Raw genomic sequence first — 24,515 nt, 5'->3', positions numbered from 1 at the left:
ATTGGGTAATAACGGCGCTAGCCCAAGCTATGCGTGTCAGACAGGGCCCGGCTGTGCATCTGGGCTCATTTTAAAGAGGAATGGGCTCCACAGTAGGACTGCACCCCTTCCTCTATACCTTCTAGTCCCAGAGAAACCCGACACGGAGTTAGTAGTCTCATGCTTTCACTACAACCTGGCTAAAGGCAAACAAATTCAGCTCCCTTTTGGGGAGGGTGGAGAAGATCTCCACTAAAATAAAAATTACACTTCTGAATCTAGCAATAGAGGGGTGGCTTTTTATGCAGAACCTAGGAGTACACTGTTCCCTATTTTCCATGGATTAAGTTAAAATAAAATCTGCTTTTAGGGCTTCCCTGGTGGCGCAGTGGTTGGGAGTCTGCCTGCCGATGCAGGGGACATGGGTTCGTGCCCTGGTCCGGGAGGATCCCGCGTGCCGTGGAGCAGCTGGGCCCGTGAGCCATGGCCGCTGAGCCTGCGCATCCGGAGCCTGTGCTCCGCAATGGGAGAAGCCACAACAGTGAGAGGCCCGCGTACCACCTCTCACTGCAGAAAAAAAAATCTGCTTTTAGTGGCTGTGGCTGCTTTATATACACTTAATTTGACATTGTTAGCAATCAGATTTTACAGGCCATGAACATAGTACATTTGAGAGAAAGCTATTCATGTTCCTGATTTTCAACCAGTTGATCAGCCTCTTGGCTTTAAAAAAAAAAAAATTATTATTATTATTATTTTTTTTAGGAAAGGGACATCAATTGAATTTTGTTGTGTTGGTGGTCTAGTTTTTAAAAAATCAAGCTAGTATGCAGGAATAGTAACTTTCTTTCAGCTGAAAGTCTGGTATAGATTTTAGAATTTGGACACTGGAGCCCTTTCAAATCCCACCTGACTGTTAATCTGTAAAGGATGAAGGATTTACACAAAGAGCCTCAACTCCAAGGTGTCATTAAGTTCTATGGGGTCAATAATTCCTGAAAATGAATTTAAACAACAAAGCTCAATAATTCTATAAACATTGTTAGCCTGTTTCTTTGGGGAACAAAGAGGACAGGGGGAGGAAGGAAATGGGCTTAGGTATGAGAGATTGGAAAAATGGTTCGAAGAGAAGAAACAGTCCCCACCCCCACCCATGAATTCTGGATCTTCCTTTGAGCTCAGAAGGTACCCAGTCTTCTGTAGTAAGAAATGCTTTCCAATGTGTGGATGTGCTTTGGGCTCAGTCCTGGGTAGCCAACCTTCTTCCTAGTGGGTCTGGTCCTGAGACAGTTAACAGTTCTTTATGATGTCATTCGGCTCCTTGGAAAGGAGATGGGGCAGAGGATGAAATGGACATCCAGTGTTGTGAGAGAGTTGCCATATTCCATGCCTCAGTTACATTAACTGCTGCTGCAGAGCCATTCAGAGCCAGCTCTGTTGAAGGCTCCTACCTGGTCAGGTACAAGGTAGCATCCTCATGGGGATTTTATCAAGGATCAAGCTAATTATTTTTGATAAATGGGAAAGATAACCCAGGGTGCTTACTATTGTTTAACCTATGGTAAGATTCTCAGTGGCCTTGTCTCCTGGGAAAGATGCATTCTGAAAATGACTCCTGTGAAAGCAAAGATCCAGTGTGCAGTGGCCATTCAAACAGAGGAGGGAGGGAAATGTGACAAGATAGAGGGAGAAGGATTCAACGATAATTATTGCTAACTTAAAAATAATACAGCAAGGGGCTTCCCTGGTGGCGCAGTGGTTGAGAGTCCGCCTGCTGATGCAGGGGACACGGGTTCATGCCCTGGTCTGGGAAGATCCCACATGCTGTGGAGCGGCTGGGCCCATGAGCCATGGCCGCTGAGCCTGTGCGTCTGGAGCTTGTGCTCCACAACGGGAGAGGCCACAACAGTGAGAGGCCCGCATACCACAAAAAATAATAATAATAATAACACAGCAAAGGAAACCATTGCCAAAAACCAAGACAACCTACTGAATGGGAGAAAATATTTGCAAATGATATGACTGATAAGGGATTACTATCCAACATATATAAACAGCTCATACAACTCAATATCAAAAAAAACAAACAATACAATTTTTTAAATGGGCAGAAAACCTGAACATTTTTCCAAAGAAGACATACAGATGGCCAACAAACACATGTAAGGATGTTCAACATTGCTAATCATCAGAGAAATGCAAATCAAAACCTCAATGAGATATCACCTCACACCCGTCAGAAGGGCTATCATCAAAAAGAACACAAATAACAAATGTTGGTGAGAATATGGAGAAAAGGGAACCCTTCTACACTGTTAATGGGAATGTAAATTGGTGCAGCCACAATGGAAAACAGTATGAAGGTTCCTCAAAAAACTAAAACTAGAGCTACCGTATGACCCAGCAATCCCACTCCTGGATATATATATGAAAAAAAACCCCACTAATTTGAAAAGATATATGCATCCCAATGTTCATAGCATCATTATTTATAATTGCCAAGATACAGAAGCAACCTAAATGTCCATCAGCAGATGAATGGATAAAGAAGATGTGGTATATATATACAATGTAATATTACTCAGCCATAAAATGGAATGAAATTTTGTCATTTGCAACAACATGGATGGACCTGGAGGTCTTTATGCTAAGTGAAATAAGTCAGAGAAAGACAAATACTGTATGATATCACTTATATGTGGAATCTAAAAAATACACAAACAAGTGAATATAACAAAAAAGAAGCAGACTCACAGATATAGAGAACAAACCAGTGGTTAACAGTGGGGAGAGGGAATGGGGGAGGGGAAAAATAGGGGTAGGGCCTTAAGAGGTACAAACTATTAGGTATAAAATAAGCTAAAGGGATATATTGTACAAAATGGGGAATATAGCCAATATTTTATAATAATATAAAGGGACTATAAACTTTAAAAGTTGTAAATCACTATATTGTACATCTGGAACTTAGATAATATTGTAAAGCAACTATACTTCAATAAAAAAATAAAAATAACATAGTTATGTTATGGGCTAAGTTGTATCTCCCCAAAATTCTATGTTGAAGTTCTAAACCCAGTACCTCAGAATGTGACTACACTTGGAGATAAGGCCTTTAAAAATTAAGGTAAAATGAGATCATATAGATGGGCCTAATTCAATATGACTAATGTCCTTATAAAAAGAGGAGATTAGGACACAGAGACACACAGAGAAAAAAACCATGTGAGGACACCAGGAGATGTCTATCTACAGGCCAAGGAGAGAGGCCTCAGAAGAAATCAACCCTGCTGACATCTTGATCTTGGACTTCTAGTCTTCAGGACTGTGAGGAAACAAATTTCTGATGCTTAAGCCACCCAGTCTGTGTACTTTGTCATGGCAGCCCTAGCAAACTAATACACTCTCTAAGAAAGAAACTAATAAAAGATAGTACATGACGAAGGTGTTTCTTATAAGAGCAGCAATCTTGCCCCCCTTGCTCACCTTTCTATTCTAGCAACTCAAGAATGGTGTATCACAGGCGCCCCATAAATATCTGTTCCCTGCATGTGCCAAGCACACCTGGCCTCAGGACATTTGCACTTGTTACTCCCTCTATCTTGATGTCCCCATTCTCCCATCTGCATTGCTCACTCTTGCTCTTCCTTTTAATCACTCTCAGTGCCTTCTCCTTACTTGCGCTTTTCTTATTGCACCAACCACCTGACATAGCACATGGCTGTTTACTGTCTGTCCCCTCACACTGCCCACCCCCACTGGAACAAAAGTTCCATGAGAGTATAAGCTTTATCTTTTCTGTGCAGTTGATATCTTCAGCATTTAAATGGTACCTTGCACAGAGTGAGCACCAAAAAACCCTTGTTGAACAAAGGCATGCATTGGTCCTACAGTTATACTCTCCCTCAAAGTCATCCTCATACTTTTACTCCAATTCTGTGTTCATCAAACCACCTAATTAGTATCACTGATCTTAATTCAGTGAGCTTAACACCAGGAGACTTCTCTGAAGAGTGCTTTTTATCTTCTTTTTTTCACTTTAACAATAAGGTCAAGACAACAGACAACAGTTTTATAGATGAGTTCTAGTAAACATGGAAGGGTTTCCCATTGTCCACAAGACCAAGGCCAAATCCTTAGTATGTCATACTATGCTTTTTGTGATCAGGCTCCTACCCACCCCTCCACCCTCACTCTCACTACTCTCTGCCTCCTATTTTAAACTTTGATACATTGAGCCACTCATGACTAATCCATTCACTCACCCAGTTAAGTGGGACCTCCTCTGTGCCCGGCACAGTCGTTCCCTGCACAGGGACCTTTGCATGTGCTGTTTCTTCCCCTCACCAACACCCTCCCTCTAGCTTTGCCAAGTGTTCTTTCACAGGCAGATTATAAGAGCTGAAATTCAGACATAGAAGACCACACCAGAGGAAGATCAGAAATGGCCACCAGGGAGCTTCAGGATCATGAAACTTATGCACAAAGAAGGGAGGGAAACCAAAGATAGCTACTTTATTTTATGTGGTCACTTGATGGCCATTTTTTCCTATGTTGTCCTTCATATCTGTCCCCATCAATGTAAATGTGTAAAAAGCAAGGGCTTGTAGTGATTTAACTCAACCTGTACATTTCATCCATTTCATCCCAGTATGTAAATGGGAACTTTATGAAAACTTGATTGACATTAAATAACAGCAAGATTCCATTTTGCATTCATGAGATGAGTAAAATGCATAAAATTCAGATGATATCAAGCATTGGCAAGGATTTGCAAAGTGAGTCCTCTTGTACACACTGCTGGAAATGCTAAAACCTCTTTGGACGGCACTTGGCTCAGCAGTTCCATGTCTTGGCATTTACCCCAGAGAGACATGCACATGTGCCCAAGGAGGCATTGATGAGGGTGCTCATGGTAGTATTGTCATAGCCAAACATTGGAAACTATCTAAATGTCCATCAGTACAGGAATGGCTAGATGAATTCCAGCATGTCTATGCTATGGAATACTACATAGTCATTGAAAAGCATGAGATGTATCTATTTGTACTACGTAAACAGATCATCCATGTGAACTCCATGAACTCAGGGAGTTTGATTTTCTCAGCGGGTTGTCCAGTGTATTCTTAGCAATTCAGAACAGTGCCTGGCACTGAGCATTTACCTGAAAAATATTCATTGAATAAATGGAAGTTGAGTTAAAAAAAACATATCACAGAATATGTACAGTATACTACATTTATATGTGATCATTTGTATTAGAAAAAAGGAAAACAATAGTATTTTCTATGAATGCATATATGTGTATTAAAACTTAGGAAAAGATCTGGAAATATACAAACAAACTGGGAATTCACTGGGGGCAAAGTAGGGAGGGTCAATGGGGACTTCAGCTTTAATGGTAATGTTTTAATTATTAGAAGGAGAATATTCACTTATTACTTGGTTAATAAAAATTAATTTTAAAATGTTCCAATGCATGATTAAAACTATGATGCTTGCTCCTGAGGGAGAGGAAAACAATTAGTCCAGTATTAATTTTCTTTTGTCTAGAAATGGGATGAGTCCCAGAATTTGAAGATAGAACCCAATCTGCAACTGCAAGAAAATCGAGATCTACCAGGGCAAGAGCCAGGCCTTTAGGGAGCAGAGTGATGTCTGTGGAATTCAGGATGAAGAAATGGGTCCCAGAAAATTTACTTAGGAAGAAAAGTAAGGGATAAATAAAAAAGGTGGTTCATAAAGGATTCCAAAGTAAGGATGACTAGCATTGTTGAGTTACCAGCAGATGAACTGTTTTGGAGAAAAACCTTGCTCCAAGGGGAGACAATTTGTGATTTTGGAAATCCTGGGCTTGAAGTGACTGTGAGATGTCCTGCTGGAAATATCTGGTAGACAGCGGGATATTTGTGGAAATGGAACAGGGGTGATGCCAATTTGGAAGTTATTTGCGCAGAAAGGATAATGAAACAATGGAATTTGAACCAGCTCTCCACTGGGGAGAGAATGAGGAGAGAAGAGTAGGGGGCAGGTATCTAGTCAACAGCCATCCCAGCTAGGGAAATACCCAGGGATGGTGCTTGTCTTGCAGTACCTCTGTCACATCACTCAAAAGGTCAAGCATTCGGGATTCAGACAATAATGACAATGACTGAACTTTGACCAATGTAAGTCAATAGGAAGCAACTATTAGCAAATTCATTAACTAGAGTCCTGTTGCCTGGACAGAGATGTCCTTGATTGCTAGGCCATCCCTGCCTGTAAGAGTTATGGCTTGTATGAAATGCATCAGTCTTGTGTTTCCTGGGAAGGTGTTTTCCCTTCATGAAGTATAAGATTAGTTTTACTGGACCACCAGGGCAGATTATCCACAGAAGAACACCAAACCACTACTTCTGTGCCATAATTTCAGGACAAGGATTCCTCGAAAGAAATGTCAGACTGATGCCCAAAACTCTATTGAAAGAATCAGTTCCTGCTTGTTAAAACTCTCAGTTAAAATGCATGTAACCCCCATGGCAATGGCACCTTGGAAAGCAGGCTGGCTTTGGAATCAGCCCAGCTAGAAATCAAATCCCACTTCTACTGCTTTAGCTGTCTGAGCTTACTTCTCAAGGTCTCTATTGCCACATCTGTAAGATGGGGTGATAATGTCTATCTGGCAGAGTTCTATAAGAAATAAAAAAAACAATGTATGTAGACCACATGGCACATAAGAGCCCTAGTATCAACAGCAGTGCCTTATTCCCCTGTCCCCTCTCTGAGGGAACAAAAGGAAACAATTCCTGAAAGCTAGGAGTGAAGAGACATGCTTGACCTACAATGGATTTGTTTCACCAAAGAATTCCAGACAACTCTAAATGATCACTATGCTGATAACTAATTCTTGACGAGGTAGGTCTATGCTCACCTGGATCTTGCACATCACCAAAGGAAAAAAAAAATCAACCTGACATTAAGAAAGGAATACCTAACTAAGCAGAGTCATAGATCTTTTTCTTGGAATCCTAGGTATGAGAAGAGGAAGAGGAAAGAAAAGTAGAAGAGTTCTTTCCTGGAAGAAGACAGTCCCGAGGCATCCCCATCTCACTTTAGATCCCTAACTCACTAGGCTTCTCCTCCTGCTCTTTGTGATGAGGCCAGTCCAGTATGTACTGGAAGTAGAAGGAATTAGGAAGACAAGAGGAGGGGAAAGAGCAGCAATTAGAGTGGAGCCAAGAACCCGGATCCCGCTTGCTGTCTCACTCTGCCTGCGTGGTGCCAGAGCACCTGGCCTCACAGTGGAACAGCTCAGCCATCAGTATGTTCCATCCACATGGTGCCAGATGCTTGAGTAACTGCCCCAACTTTTCATATTGTGTTTGCATGTGTGGCTGTCAAAAGACCTAGTCATGCTATAGAGTTGCAAATAAATAAAAAATGGTGGGAACAAAAGGATCTCCTCCTCCTGTACCTTTCCCAATAACTCCTAGTCAGAAAGTGAATACACACATCCTAGTCACCCACACACACTATTTCAGGGACATTTTAACCAACCGTCTCAGCCTATTTTACATTTCTTTACAGTATATATAGCCAAACGTATGATGACATAAAGATTAAGAGAACAGGTTCTAGAGCCTAAGCACCACAGTCCATCCCTGCTTTGCCGTTTATTAAGTTGAGTGACTTTGGCCTTGCTACTTAGTTTCTCTGTGCCTCAGTTTCCTTATCTGTAAAATTGTAAAATGTGGATATATTAGTACCTACTTTATTATTACAACCTGTGTTATGGGTTTATTCTGAGGACTAAGTAAATAGACATAAAGCTATTAGGACAGTAGATTCTACTAATGCAATAGCAGATCAGGCATATAGTTAGAGTTTAGTAAATATTAGTTATCATTATTGCTAATATTAACAGCAATTTAATATCACAAGATTGTGAGGGATCATAAAAGACCATCCAATCCCTGCATTTTGAGTATTATTTTCAACACTACTTCTTATCAATCATTCTATGATCTCACTTAATTCTATGATTAACCCTCAATTTTAGAATACTCTTGAGTATGTGTGTATATGCTATTTATCTACAGCTTTTAATAATGCTGACAAAGCATAACACAGTGACCACATGTCCCAGATTTTCTTGGATAACCTAATTTTACTCTTTTTTCATAAAAGGCTTTGATTTGCTGAATACATAGATAAATGGGATTTAATTTTTATATCATGGCAAGATTTCTAAATACATAATTTTAAAAATCAAGTAGAAATCTTTTGGTCCTGACTTCCTTATGAAAATGGTTATAATGAATGTATGTAATTTTAAAAGAATAGGTTCTAATGATTCCCATGTTGGTAACAACACATCTAAGAATTACAAAAAAATGTGGTGAAGGCTTTTGACCTAGAGATTCGTTTTGTCTCTAAGGAAGCTTGTTTGTACCTCAGTCAACAGAGTGCTTTATGCAGGATGTAAGCAATTAGAGTACAACCTTTGTGATTCTAATGACTAATGACCACAAGACCCAATGAACACATGATCTACTGACTTTTGCTTATTAGTGAGAATGTAAAAAGATGAGATGAAAAACAAACAGGCTGCTTTATACACTAAAAATATGAGAAATACATCTTAGTGTTATTTGTGCTTAGTTATTTTCCAATTTAGGATATTCATGTCGAAGGCATCTGAGAATCCAAAGCACTTTTAAAGAACTAACTGATTTTTGTCATCCTTGCTATTAATTATAGTGTGGCGGCTTCACAGAAGGAGATTAAACTGGCTATATCTCAACAGGAAAATACTAGAAGAAACTATTCTTTAGGTTTTGAGTGAGAAGACCTGGATTCTCCATTCCTGACTCTATCATGGAGCAGCTATGTGGCTTTAGGCAAATCATACACTCATTTTTATGACTGGACTGCAAGACCACTGAGGTCCTTTAGAGCTTAGCAACCCATGAATTATAAGACTGATCAATTTTGTAAAATAAAAAAAGTTACAAATAAAAAAATAAGGAAATGCAAATCAAAACTACAATGAGGTATCACCTCACACTGGTCAGAATGGTCATCATCAAAAAGTCTACAAACAATAAATGCTGCAGAGGGTGCGGAGAAAAGCGAACCCCCTCTTGCACTGTTGGTGGGAATGTAAATTGATACAGCCACTATGGAGAACAGTACAGAGGTTCCTTAAAAAACTAAAAATAGAATTACCATACGACCCAACAATCCCACTACTGGGCATATACCCTGAGAAAACTATAATTCAAAAAGAGTCATGGGGGCTTCCCTGGTGGCGCAGTGGTTGAGAGTCCGCCTGCCGATGCAGGGGACACAGGTTCGTGGCCCGGTCCGGGAGGATCCCACATGCCGCAGAGCGGCTGGGCCCGTGGGCCATGGCCATTGGGCCTGCGCGTCCGGAGCCTGTGCTCCACAGAGGGAGGGGCCACAACAGTGAGAGGCCCGCGTACCGCAAAAAAAAAAAAAAAAAGTCATGTACCACAATGTTCATTGCAGCTCTATTTACAATAGCCAGGACGTGGAAGCAACCTAAGTGTCCATCAACAGATGAATGGATAAAGATGTGGCACATATATACAATGGAATATTACTCAGCCATAAAAAGAAATGAAATTGAGTTACTTGTAGTGAGGTGGATGGACCTAGAGTCTGTCACACAGAGTGAAGTAAGTCAGAAAGAGAAAAACCAATAAGTATGCTAACACATATGTATGGAATCTTAAAAAAAAATGGTTCTGAAGAACCTAGGGGCAGGACAGGAACAAAGACGCAGACGTAGAGAATGGACTTGAGGACACAGGGAGGGGGAAGGGTAAGCTGGGACGAAGTGAGAGAGTGGCATGGACATACGTACACTACCTAACGTAAAATAGCTAGCTAGTGGGAAGCAGCCACATAGCACAGGGGAATCAGCTCAGTGCTTTGTGACCACCTAGAGGGGTGGGATGTGGAGGGTGGGAGGGAGACACAAGAGGGAGGGGATATGGGGATATGTGTATATGTATAGCTGATTCACTTTGTTACACAGCAGAAGCTAATGCACCATTGTAGAGCAATTATACTCCAATAAAGATGTTGAAAAAAATTAAATTAAAAATTAAAAAAAAATAAGGTGTTTCAAAAGGATATTTTTCTGGATTCTTCTTTTGAAATTCTGCCTTTTCTTCAAGATTAATGGGGATTACTTAACTGCCTTACCTTGTTTAAATTGCACCCCTCTCCCAAAAGCTTCTATCTGGATAGGGCAGAAGAAACCACAGCCCCAGTCAGCCCACAGCGATACCCTCTGTCCACCCATGGACATGAAGTACCCTACACTAGAGCCATGCCTGTGCAGTCCATTCAAATCAGCTAACGCATAAATGGCTCCAACTTGGAAATTTCTGGTGGGGGTTATGAAGCCCCATAAAACTAAAAGTCTTTTGAAGAAGAAGGATAAGTTCATAAAACTTCTGCCTTAAGGCATATTATGGTAAGTTCTGAGGTAAGAGGTAGAAGGTACTCTGAGAGTTTTTAAAAGACCGTTAATGCTAGGGGACTCTGGGGAATTCTCATGGAGAAGTTGGAATTTGGGTTACATTTCAAAACTGAGTTGGAGTTAGACAAGCCAAAATGGTAGGGAGGGCATTTCAGAAGCAAAGATTGTCGTAAAGGAACAATTCAGAGGACAGAAGTGTAGTGAGTTGAATAGCTTCCCCCAAAAGATAATGTCCAAGTTCTATCCTCCAACATCTGTGAATGTGACCTTCAAAAAGAGATTCTTTATAGATGTGGATCTATGTAAAGGATCTGAAGATGAGATCATCCTGGGTTTAGAGTGGGCCCTAAATCTGATGACAGGTGTCCTTATAAGAGACATAAAAGGAGAAGACACACAGAGACAAAGGGGAAAAACTATGTCATGATGGAGGCAGGGATTAGAGTTATGCTGTCACAAACCAAGGAACACCAGGAGCCATCAGAAGCTGGAGGAGGCAAGGAAGAATTCTTCCCCATGGCCTTCACAGGGAGTGAAGCCCCGCCAACAGCTTGATTTTGGACTTGTGGCTCAGAGAACTTTGAGAGAATAAAGTTCTGGGTTGCTTTGCTTTTTTCTTTTTTTTTTTGCTACCTAGTTTGTGGTAATTTGTTATGGGAGCCCTGGGGAACTAATACAGGGGATGTTCTCAGGAATGGAATATGAGTGGTGCACCTGGCTCTTTCTTGAACGGTGCTTGTTGTCAAGAGACTGAGGGGAGAAAGGAAAGAGAATAATGAAAGGATAAGACTTCAAAGAAAGCCACAAATGATGTGGCAAGCTCTTTGAACAGGAATGGAGAAACCCACAAACATTTGAGACATAGTAGAAGTAGGCAAAGTAGGAAAAGTAGGCAATTATTAAGACTGGATAATTGGTGTTATGTGTGAGACAGACTTGCACGGGAATAAGCTAGAGATGGGAAACTATTACAAAAGCTAAAGGAAACGTAACATGGGGTTAAATGGAAGCAATGGTAACAGAGTTGAGATCTAGCAGATGTTGGGCTGAGGATTCTGTGATTAGCTGGATGGGTTAGGGAGCATGAGAGAGAAGGCCAAGCGAAGCTTGTGGAAGCTCCAGTTTTAAGGGTTTAAATAAGGGAAGAGAAGCCGGTAAATGAGATCTGGATTCCACCAGAGGAGGAAAAAAAGAACTGGTGGAGTTCCAAAGGAGGCTGGAATTTGGAGGAGCAGGCACTGTCTAACATTATGGACAGGTCAACAGGCTTAACAAAGAGAGTTTGGTGATTAGGTGGTTGGTGGAAATTTTTGAGAGCCCAGTAGCTATGGAATAGCAAGAAGGGCATACAAATTATAAGAGAGTAAGAAAGGAAATGGACCTATCAAGTATAATGTACTCCCTTAAGATTATTTTGGTAAAAGAGAATAATATAGGATGTAGCTTGAAGTAAACAGTGTGAAGAAAAGGTTTTTTAGATTTTGATTAAGCTTTAGTATGTTAGCATGCTATCTCCAGAGAGCCCCTGCTAACCTGCAAATTATATGGGAAACACTAATTCATAGCATGAATACCTTTGCCAGATGAGCTAACTGTCACTCAGAAAGAGCTCTCCTTCAAGGATGCCTGAGGGACTGGAATATAGCATGAATCTGCATTTACTAGGAAAGAGATCAGAGCAGAACAGCTTATGTTTTAATGGCATGTACAGCTGATGGTCCTGGGCAGCAGGGAGGTAGCATGAAGCCTTGGGAAAACAAGAGGTGGGAAGTGGGGATGGGGTAGGGAAAACCAGATGCACCAAATGACAACTGTGCCTACTTTGCCATTCTGTCTACAGACAGCCTCTGCCTCGCGGGTCCGCTAGTCACTCAGTGATTTGTCTGGTAATTATCTAGCAAGTATCCTCCAAAGAGAATTCAAGAAATGGGTAATAACCTGAAAGTACACACTGCCTCTGATTTCTGGGCCTTTTCATATACTCAGGAGTATTTTTCAAGAGTTTTCAAGAAAGTGCAAGGCAATTGCTGCCAGTCCAAGAAGAGTTTGTCCAAAGATCCTCTCAGAGTATCAGAAACAGAGAATTTCTAAATGGAAAAGACAAGTGGTCAGCCAGCCCTGCTCTCTGCAGCAACACAGGTCATTATCCAATACGTATATCATGGAACAAGCCCTCAGCAACTCATTTCTTCCTGTTTGTTTACCAGCTTAAATATTGGGGCCCATCATGCACAAGTTTCTTGCTAGCAGAGAATATCTAGAAATTTAACGACATTTATAAAGAAACATGAATACGGTCAGAAAATCAAGATATTCAATGGTCATTTGAAAGCTCCCTTAGCCTCTCGTTTTCCTATCCCAGCAACTCTGCCTATGCCCTCAAAACTGGTAAGAATTTACTGTGGTTTTTAAATGTTTTATTCAAAATTCCACAGCCATGTTTAGCAGCTGAGGATTACGCAGAGGGAGAAAATATGGAAAAACAGAAGACTTCCATTTTGTGGAAGATTAGACAATTCATAATAACAGCTGACTTGGTTATTGTAAGGTTTGAATGGAGAACACAGTCTGAATGAGCACCTACAAACTCAGCGTTTCATGGAACATAGGAAGCGCTTCAATCTCCTGGGAACCTCAGTGAACACGTTAAGGTTGGCAGTAAAGATCCAGTGACAATGAGGTTAAGACCTGAACAAAGAATAGCAATACATATTTACCCCAAGCTCAGAAGACACAGACTTCCACTCACTCAACAAATATTTACTGACATCCTGCCATGAGCCAGACAGGGCTAGAAAGGCAAGGAACTCGTTATGAATCAGGAAGAAGCCAAAAGATTCAGCCTTTATTATAGTATGAATCATTTATAATGTGACATTGCATGGTGGTCCTCAAATGTGGAAAGAGACTTCCTCAAGTTTCAGAAGTGGTAATGCATGCGGGTAAGACAGAGGCTACGGGACAGATGGTGGCAATAACCCACAGAGTGACTGGAGATGAGGAGCATTCTAGCATCCCTTGGAAGTATGTGCCTCCAATGGGAGAGCAACAAATAGACTCTGAGTCATCGTCAAGGGAAGACTCCAGTGGTTCGACTGCCCCAAGCCAGGGTCCTGCACAAATCCGATGGATGACTCTTCTTGCCCCTGCACAGTATCTCTTCTCCCTCTTTCTACTAACAGAACCCCAACTGCCTCTAGAAAATCCATTCTACATGACTCAGGTGAGACTAAACCTTCACAATACTCATCTCCCTTCTTCCTATGGCGAGACTACCAGAGTCCTAGACTTTTATTGTCAGACCTCTCTTTCTGCTGCACTTGAGAAAGTGCTTATCCAAGAGGTGAAGAGAAATGCAGAACCATAAAGACATGGCTGGGGCACTGGAAGCCAGAAACTACCCCTGGACTTTTCATTACTTGAGACTTAGCTGCTTTGAATAGCTTTCTGTTAAAAAAAAAAAAAAAAACCTTCAAAACTGCTAACTAATACAAAAGAAAGCTCCAAACCACTCCCAAACCAGGCTTGCTGAAGAACAATTAAAAAGTGGGAGGACAACGCTTTGAGACTAGATATCAATTATAGGAAAAAACCTGTGAGAAATACAAACACACAGAGGCTAAACAACACACTACTTAATAATCAAGAGATCACTGAAGAAATTAAAGGGGAAATCAAAAAATACCTAGAAACAAATGACAATGAAAACATGACAACCCAAAACCTATGGGATGCAACAAAAGCAGTTCTAAGAGGGAACTATATAGCTATACAAGCCTACCTTAAGAAACAAGAAATATCTCAAATAAACAACCTAACCTTACACCTAAAGCAATTAGAGAAAGAAGAACAAAAAAACCCCATGGTTACCAGAAGGAAAGAAATCATAAACATCAGATCAGAAATAGATGAAAAAGAAACGAAGGAAACAATAGCAAAGAACAACAAAACTAAAAGCTGGTTCTTTGAGAAGATAAACAAAATTGATAAACCATTAGCCACTCATCAGGAAAAAAAGGGAGAAGACTCAAATCAATAGAATTAGAAATGAAAAAGGAGAAGTAACAATTAACACTGCAGAAATACAAAGGATCATGAGAGATTACTACAAGCAACTATATGCCAATAAAATGGACAACCTGGAAGAAATGGACAAATTCTTAGAAATGCACAACCTTCTGAGACTGAAGCAGGAAGAAATAGAAAATATGAACAGACCAATCACAAGCACTGAAATTGAAACTGTGATGAAAAATCTTCCAACAAACAAAAGCCCAGGACCAGATGGCTTCACAGGCGAAACCTATCAAACATTTAGAGAAGAGAACACCTATCTTTCTCAAACTCTTCCAAAATATAGCAGAGGGAGGAACACTCCCAAACTCATTCTACAAGGCCACCATCACTCTGATACCAAAACCAGACAAAGATGTCACAAACAAAGAAACTACAGGCCAATATCACTGATGAACATAGATGCAAAAATCCTCAACAAAATATTAGCAAACAGAATCGAACAGCACACTGAAAACATCATACACCATGATCAAGTGGGATTTATCCCAGGAATGCAAGGATTGTTCAATATATGCAAATCAACCAATGTGATAAACCATATTAACAAATCGAAGGAGAAAAACCATATGATCATCTCTAGATGCAGATAAAGGTTTCGACAAAGTTCAACACGTATTTATGATAAAAACCCTCGAGAAAGTAGGCATAGAGGTAACTTACCTCAACATAATAAGGCCATATAGGACAAACCCAGAGCCAATTTCGTTCTCAATGGTGAAAAACTGAAACCATTTCCACTAAGATCAGGAACAAGATAAGGTTGCCCACTCTCACCACTATTATTCAACAGAGTTTTGAAAGTTTTAGTGACAGTGATCAGAGAAGAAAAAGAAATAAAAGGAATCCAAATCGGAAAAGAAGTAAAATGGTCACTGATGTAGATGATATGATACTTTACATACAGAATCCTAAAGAGGCTACCAGAAAACTACAAGAGCTAATCAATGAATTGGTAAAGTAGCAGGATACAAAATTAATGTGTACAGAAATCTCTTGCATCCCTATACACTAATAATGAAAAATCTGAAAGAGAAATTAAGGAAACACTCCCATTTACCACTGCAACAAAAAGAATAAAATACCTAGGAATAAACCTACATAAAGAGACAAAAGACCTGTATGCATAAAAATATAGGACAGTGATGAAAGAAATTAAAGATGATACAAACAGATGGAGAGATATACCATGTTCTTGGATTGGAAGAATCAACACTGTGAAAATCACTAATACTACCCAAAGAAATCTACAGATTCAATGCAATCCCTATCAAACTACCAATAGCATTTTTCACAGAACTAGAACCAAAAATCTCACAATTTGTATGGAAACACAAAAGACCCCGAGTAGCCAAAGCAATCTTGAGAAAGAAAAACAGAGCTGGAGGAATCACGCTCCCTGACTTCAGACTATACTACAAAGCTACAGTAATCAAGACACTATGGTACTGGCACAAAAACAGAAATATAGATCAATGGAACAGGATAGAAAGCCCAGAGATTAACCCACGCACATATGGTCACCTTATCTTTGATAAAGGAGACGAGAATATACAATGGAGAAAACACAGTCGCTTCAATAAGTGGTGCTGGGAAAACTGGACAGCTACATGTAAAAGAATGAAATTAGAACACTCCCTAACACCATATACACAAAAGTAAACTCAAAATGGATTAAAGACCTAAATGTAAGGCCAGACACTATAAAACTCTTAGAGGAAAACATAGGCAGAACATTCTATGACATAAATCACAGTAAGATCCTTTTTGACCCACCTCCTAGAGAAGTGGATAGAAAAACAAACAAATGGGACCTAATGAAACTTAAAAGCTTTTGCAAAGCAAAGGAAACCATAAACAAGACGAAAACACAACCCTCAGAACAGGAGAAAATATTTGCAAATGAAGCAGCTGACAGAGGATTAATCTCCAAAACACACAAGCAACTCATGAAGCTCAATATCAAAAAAACAAACAACCCAATCCAAAAATGGGCAGAAGACGTAAATAGACATTTCTCCAAAGAAGATATACAGATTGTCAACAAACACATGAAAGAATGCTCAACATCCAAATCATTAGAGAAATGTAAACCAAAACTACAATGAGATATCATCTCACACCAGTCAGAATGGCCATCATTAAAAAATCTACAAACAATAAATGCTGGAAAGGGCGTGGAGAAAAGGGAACGCTCTTGCACTGCTGGTGGGAATGTGAATTGGTACAGCCACCATGGAGAACAGTATGGAGGCTCCTAAAAAACTAAAAATAGAACTACCATATGACCCAGCAATCCCACTACTGGGCATATACCCTGAGAAAACCATAATTCAAAAAGAGTCATGTATCAAAATGTTCATTGCAGCTCTATTTACAATAGCCAGGACATGAAAGCAACCTAAGTGTCCATCAACAGATGAATGGATAAAGAAGATGTGGCATATATATACAATGGAATATTACTCAGCCATAAAAAGGAATGAAACTGAGTTATTTGTAGTGAGGTGGATGGACCTAGAGACTGTCATACAGAGTGAAGTCAGAAAGAGAAAAACAAATACCGTATGCTAACACATATATATGGAATCTAAAAAAAAAAAGGAAGAAAATGGTCAGAAGAACCTAGCGGCAAGATGGGAATAAATATGCAGACCTACCAGAGAATGGACTTGAGGATATGGGAAGGGTGAAGGGTAAGCTGGGACAAACTGAAAGAGTGGCATGGGCATATATACACTACCAAATGTAAAATAGGTAGCTAGTGCAAAGCAGCCGCATAGCATAGGGAGATCAGCTTGGTGCTTTGGGACCACCTAGAGGGGTGGGATGGGGAGGGTGGGGTGGAGGGAGATGCAAGAGGGAAGAGATATAGGGACATATGTATATGTATAACTGATTCACTTTGTTATAAAGCAGAAACTGACACATCATTGTAAAGCAATTATACTCTAATAAAGATGTTAAAAAAAGAATCAATTGTAATGTAATCAATAAACTGTAGTGTTTATTTAAAAAAAACAGAAAAACAAAGAAGTGGGAGGAAACTTAAGTCATAGAGTTCCCTTTCCAAGCCAGCAAAATGGTGAGTCTTTTGAAAGAAGCTGTTTGATGCATAGCCTCAAACTGCCCCCTTACCAACCACCCTGCTCAAAATCAAGCTATTCTATTTATTTTTAAGATTGTAATGACATTTATTATGTTTTTTAGTTATAAAAGTTACATATTTTTATCATAGAAAGCACTTAAAAACAGAAAATGTACTCCCACCACCTGGAGGAAAATAGTATTAAACACTTTAACATGCAGACTTTTAAATGCATATACAACTTATAAATGCATATGCTACTTTTAAAATTATCCTTCCCCCTTTTAACTTTAACTTAGTACTACATAAACATTTTCCACATGAATCATTATTTTCTTAACGTCTTTATTGCAGCATAATTGCTTTACAATGGTGTGTTAGTTTCTGCTTTATAACGAAGTGAATCAGCTATACATTTACATACATCCCCATATCTCCTCCCTCTTGCATCTCCCTTCCATCCTCTCTAACCCACCAATAGGTGGACACAAAGCACTGAGCTGATTTCCCTGTGCCATGCAGCTGCTTCCCACTAACTATCTATTTTACATTTGGTAGTGTATATATGTCCATGCCACTCTCTCACTTCGTCCCAGCTTACCCTTCCCACTCCCCGAGTCCTCAAGTCCACCCTCTATGTCTGCGTCTTTATTCTTGTCCTGCCCCTAGGTACATCAGAACCACTTTTTTTTTTTTTGATTCCATATATATGTGTTACCATATGGTATTTGTTTTTCTCTTTCTGACGTACTTCACTCTGTATGACAGTCTTGAGGTCCATCCACCTCACTACAAATAACTCAATTTCATTTCTTTACATGGGTGAGTAATATTCCATTGTATATGTGTGCTACATCTTCTTTATCCATTCATCTGTCGATGGACATTTAGATTGCTTCCATGTCCTGGCTATTGTAAACAGAGCTGCAGTGAACATTGTGGTACATGACTCTTTTTGAATTACGGTTTTCTCAGGGTATATGCCCAGTAGTGGGATTGCTGGGTCATATGGTAGTTCTATTTTTAGTTTTTTGAGGAACCTCCATACTGTTCTCCATAGTGGCTGTATCAATTTACATTGCCACCAACAATGCAAGAGGGTTCCCTTTTCTCCACACCCTCTCCAGCATTTATTGTTTGTAGATTTTTTAATGATGGCCATTCTGACTGGTGTCAGGTGATACCTCATTGTAGTTTTGATTTGCATTTCTCAAATGATTAGTGATGTTGAGCATCCTTTCATATGTTCGTTGGCAATCTGTATATCTTCTTTGGAGAAATGTCTGCTTAGGTCTTCTGCCCATTATTGGATTGGATTGGGGTTTTTTTCATATTGAGCTGCAGGAGCTGCTTGTATATTTTGGAGATTAATCCTTTGTCAGTTGCTTCACTTGCAAATATTTTCCTCCATTCTGAGGGTTGTCTTTTTGTCTTGTTCATGGTTTCCTTTGCTATGCAAAAGCTTTTAAGTTTCATTAGGTCCCATTTGTTTATTTTTGTTTTTCTTTCCATTTCTCTAGGAGGTGGGTCAAGAAGGATCTTGCTGTGATTTATGTCATAGAGTGTTCTGCCTATGTTTTCCTCTAAGAGTTTTATAGTGTCTGGCCTTACATTTAGGTCTTTAATCCATTTTGAGTTTATTTTTGTGTATGGTGTTAGGGAGTGTTCTAATTTCATTCTTTTACTTGTAGCTGTGCAGTTTTCCCAGCACCACTTATTGAAGCGACTGTCTTTTCTCCATTGTATATTCTTGCCTCCTTTATCAAAGGTAAGGTGACCATATGTGCGTGGGTTTATATCTGGGCTTCCTACCCTGTTCCATTGATCTATATTTCTGTTCTTGTGCCAGTACCATACTGGCTTGATTACCATAGCTTTGTAGTATAGTCTGAAGTCAGGGAGCCTGATTCCTCCGGCTCTGTTTTTCTTTCTCAAGATTGCTTTGGCTATTTGGGGTCTTTTGTGTGTCCATACAAATTGTGAAAATTTTTGTTCTAGCTCTGTGAAAAATGTCATTGGTAGTTTGATAGGGATTGCATTGAATCTGTAGATTGCTTTGGGTAAAATAGTAATTTTCAAAATGTTGATTCTTCCAATCCAAGAACATGGTACATATCTCCACCTGTTTGTATCATCTTTAATTTCTTTCATCAGTGTCTTACAGTTTTCTGCATACAGATCTTTTGTCTCCTTATGTAGGTTTACTCCTAGGTATTTTATTCTTTCTGTTGCAGTGATAAATGGGAGTGTTTCCTTAATTTCTCTGTCAGATTTTTCATCATTACTGTATAGGACTGCAAGAGATTTCTGTGCATTAATTTTGTATCCTGCTACTTTACCAAATTCATTGATTAGCTCTAGTAGTTTTCTGGTAGCACCTTTAAGATTCTCTGTATAGTATCATGTCATCAGCAAACAGTGAAAGTTTTACTTCTTCTTTTCTGATTTGGATTCCTTTCATTTCTTTGTCTTCTCTGATCACTGTCACTAAACCTTGCGAAACTCTGTTGAATAATAGTGGTGAGAGTGGGCAACCTTATCTCGTTCCTGATCTTAGAGGAAACGGTTTCAGTTTGTCACCATTGAGAATGAAACTGGCTGTGGGTTTGTCATATATGGCTTTATTATGTTGAGCTAAGTTCCCTCTTTGCCTACTTTCTGGAGGGTTTTTATCATAAATACGTGTTGAACTTTGTCGAAACCTAGAGATGATCATATGGTTTTTCTCCTTCGATTTGTTAATATGGTTTATCACATTGATTGATTTGCATATATTGGACAATCCTTGCATTCCTGGAATAAATCCCGCTTGATCATGGTGTATGATCCTCTTAATGTGCTGTTGGATTCTGTTTGCTAGTATTTTGTTGAGGATTTTTGCATCTGTGTTCATCAGTGATATTTGCCTGTAGTTTTCTTTTTTTGTGGCATCTTTCTCTGGTTTTGGTATCAGGGTGATGGCGGTCTCATAGAATGAGTTTGGGAGTGTTCCTCCCTCTGCTATATTTTGGAAGAGTTTGAGAAGATAGGTCTTAGCTCTTCTCTAAATGTTTGATAGAATTTGCCTGTGAAGCCATCTGGTCCTGGGCTTTTGTTTGTTTGAAGCTTTTTCATCACAGTTTCAATTTCAGTGCTTGTGATTGGTCTGTTCATATTTTCTATTTCTTCCTGCTTCAGTCTCAGAAGGTTGTGCATTTCTAAGAATTTGTCCATTTCTTCCAGGTTGTCCATTTTATTGGCATATAGTTGCTTGTAGTAATCTCTCATGATCCTTTGTATTTCTGCAGTGTTAGTTGTTACTTCTCCGTTTTTGTTTCTAATTCTATTGATTTGAGTCTTCTCCCTTTTTTTCCTGATGAGTGGCTAATGGTTTATCAATTTTGTTTATCTTCTCAAAGAACAAGCTTTTATTTTCATTGATCTTTGCTATTGTTTTCTTTGTTTTTATTTCATTTATTTCTCATCTGATCTTTATGATTTCTTTCCTTCGGCTAACTTTGCGGGTCTTTTGTTCTTCCTTCTGTAATTGCTTTAGGTGTAAGGTTAGGTTGTTTTTTTGAGATGTTTCTTATTTCTTGAGGTAGGATTGTATTGCTGTAAACTTCCCTCTTAGAACTGCTTTTGCTGCATCCCATAGGTTTTGGTTTGTCATGTTTTCATTGTCATTTGTTTATAGGTGTTTTTTGATTTCCTCTTTGGTTTCTTCAGTGATCTCTTGGTTATTTAGCAGTTTATTATTTAGCCTCCATGTGTTTGTATTTTTTACAGATGTTTCCTGTCATTGATATCTAGTCTCATAGCATTGTGGTCGGAAAAGATACCTGATATAATTTCAATTTTCTTAAATTTACCAAGGCTTGATATGTGACCCAAGATATGATCTATCCTGGAGAATGTTCCATGAGCACTTGAGAAGAAAGTGTAATCTGCTGTTTTTGGATAGAATGTCCTATAAATATCAATTAAGTCCATCTTGTTTAATGTGTCATTTAAAGCTTGTGTTTCCTTATTTATTTTCATTTTGGTTGATCTGTCCATTGGTGAAAGCGGGGTGTTAAAATCCCCTACTATGATTGTGTTACCATCAATTTCCCCTTTCATGGCTGTTAGCATTTGCCTTATGTATTGAGGTGCTCCTATGTTGGGTGCATAAATATTTACAATTGTTATATCTTCTTTTTGGTTTGATCCCTTGATCATTATGTAGTGTCTCTTCTTTGTGTCTTGTAATAGTCTTTACTTTAAAATTTATTTTGTCTGATATGAGAATTGCTACTCCAGCTTTCTTTTGATTTCCATTTGCATGAAATATCTTTTTCCATCCCCTCACTTTCAGTCTGTATGTGTCCCTAGGTCTGAAGCGGGTCTCTTGTAGACAGCATATGTATAGGTCTTGTTTTGGTATCCATTCAGCCAGCCTATGTCTTTTGGTTTGAGCACTTAATCCATTTACATTTAAGGTAGTTATCAATATGTATGTTCCTATTACCATTTTCTTAATTGTTTTGAGTTTGTTTTTGTAAGCCTTTTCCTTCTCTTGTGTTCCCTTCCTCGAGAAGTTCCTTTAGCATTTGTTGTAGAGCTGGTTTGGTGGTGCTGAATTCTCTCAGCTATTGCTTGTCTGTAAAGCTTTTAATTTCTCTGTCGAATATGAATGAGCTCCTTGCTGGGTAGAGTAATCTTGCCTGTAGGTTTTTCCTTTTCATCGCTTTAAATATGTCCTGCCACTCCCTTCTGGCTTGCAGAGTTTCTGCTGAAAGATCAGCAGTTAACCTTATGGGGATTCCCCTGTATGTTAATTGTTGCTTTTCCCTTGCTGCTTTTAATATTTTTTCTTTGTTTTTAATTTTTGATAGTTTGATTAATATGTGTCTTGGCATGTTTCTCCTTGGATTTATCCTGTATGGGACTGTCTGCACTTCCTGGACTTGATTGACTATTTCCTTACCCGTATTAGGGAAGTTTTCAACTATAATCTCTTCAAATATTTTCTCAGTCCCTTTCTTTTTCTCTTCTTCTTCTGGGACCCCTATAATTCGAAAACTGATGCATTTAATGTTGTCCCAGAGGTCTCTGAGACTGTCCTCAATTCTTTTCATTCTTTCTTCTTTATTCTGGTCTATGGTAGTTATTTCCACTATTTTATCTTCCAGGTCACTTATCCGTTCTTCTGCCTCAGTTATTCTGCTATTGATTCCTTCTAGAGAATTTTTAATTTCATTTATTGTGTTGTTCATCATTGTCTGTTTGCCCTTTAGTTCTTCTAGGTCCTTGTTAATCGTTTCTTATATGTTCTCCATTCTATTTCCAAGATTTTGGATCACGTTTACTATCATTACTGTGAATTCTTTTTCAGGTAGACTGCCTATTTCCTCTTCATTTGTTTGGTCTGGTGGGTTTTTACCTTGCTCCTTCATCCGCTGTGTATTTCTCTGTGTTCTCATTTTGCTTAACTTACTGTGTTTGGGGTCTCCGTTTCACAGCTTGCAGGTTCATAGTTCCCGTTGTTTTTGGTGTCTGCTCCCAGTGCGTAAAGTTGTTTCAGTGGGTTGTGTAGGCTTCCTGGTGGAGGGGACTGGTGCCTGTGTTCTGGGGGAGGAGGCTGAACTTTGTCTTTCTGGTGGGCAGGGCTGCATCTTGTGGTGTGTTTTGGGGTGTCTGTGAACTTATGATTTTAGGTAGCCTCTCTGCTAATGGGTGGGGTTGTGTTCTTGTCTTGCTAGTTGTTTGGCATAGGGTGTCCAGCACTGTAGCTTGCTGGTCATTGAGTGGAGCTGGGTTTTAGCGTTGAGATCTAGATCTCTGGGAGAGCTCTCACCGTTTGATATTACGTGGGGCCAGGAGGGTCTGGTGGGCCAATGTCCTGAACTCGGCTCTCCCACCTCAGAGGCTTAGGCCTGACACCCGGCCAGAGCCCCAAGACCCTGTCAGCCACATGGCTACCCCAGGGCATAGCGTGGAAGTGGCTGGAGGGAGAAGAGCCCAATCAATATTTTTATGCAGCATAATTTTAATGAAGCATAATATTCTATCAAACACATGTTCCATAATTTATTTAACCAGAATTTTAGGTTACTTCCAATATTGTGCTGGTATGCATAACATTATACACATTATAAACTTTTACATATATCTTCATCCTTGAGATATGCTCCTAGAAGTTCATCACTTGATAACAGGTATTAAGTCTTCAAAATTTTTGATAAATGACAATGGGATTTTTAAAACACTGAAAGAACTTCTTCCTTGACCCTTTTTGCACCAGTGGAAAAGAAGATTCACTAACAAGCTACATTCCTAACACAAACGTTTTGGGATATGTATTAACATATAGTAGTAACATATTGCTGCAGCATGTTACTACATGCTGTGGTAACATATTGCTACAAACTTCACAGTTACGGCATCCATTCATTGTCTCACCATTCTCTAGGTCAGAAGTCCAGAGGGCTTGGCTGGCTGCTCTGTTTAGGTGCCAGTTAGCCTGGGTTCTTATCTGGAGGCTCTGGGGATACCTCTTGTTTCCACACTTGTTCCAGGCTCATTCAGTTATTGGCAGGATTCATTTCCTTCTCACAGTTGCCACATGACTCCTTCCATCTTGAAACCAACTACTGGGGTCCTTCTCATGCCTGGAATGTCTCTGACTTCTTCTGCTACATCTCTCTGACTCCAGCCAAGAAAGTTCTCTGCTTTTAAGGGCTCATGTGATTAGAATGGGCTCACCCAATAATCCAGAATAATCTCCCTATTTTAAGGTCCATCCCTTAATTACCTCTGCAAAGTCCCTTTAGGCATGTAATGGAACATATTATAGCTTTCAGGGATTAGAGTGTGGAAACTTTTGGGGGTGGCTATCCTGCCTACCAGAGGGTAGAATCA

At 39.5% G+C, this 24,515-nt stretch overlaps 2 long non-coding RNA genes across 2 annotated transcripts in view; one reads left to right on the top strand and one right to left on the bottom strand.

Moving 5' to 3' along the window:
- Window positions 1-24,515, bottom strand: part of LOC109552922 (uncharacterized) — a 617,019-nt gene that overhangs the window by 224,103 nt on the left and 368,401 nt on the right. The window lies entirely within an intron of this gene.
- Window positions 1,383-7,079, top strand: LOC141275754 (uncharacterized). The gene is made up of 3 exons (XR_012324038.1): window positions 1,383-1,438; window positions 5,533-5,691; window positions 6,991-7,079. It is a non-coding gene; the product is annotated as an uncharacterized lncRNA (long non-coding RNA).

This window comes from Tursiops truncatus, chromosome 11, assembly GCF_011762595.2.
Source record: "Tursiops truncatus isolate mTurTru1 chromosome 11, mTurTru1.mat.Y, whole genome shotgun sequence".
NCBI lineage: Eukaryota > Metazoa > Chordata > Mammalia > Artiodactyla > Delphinidae > Tursiops > Tursiops truncatus.
The sequence above is the reverse complement of the archived record's forward strand: the minus strand, read 5'-3'. Positions and strand labels throughout refer to the sequence as shown.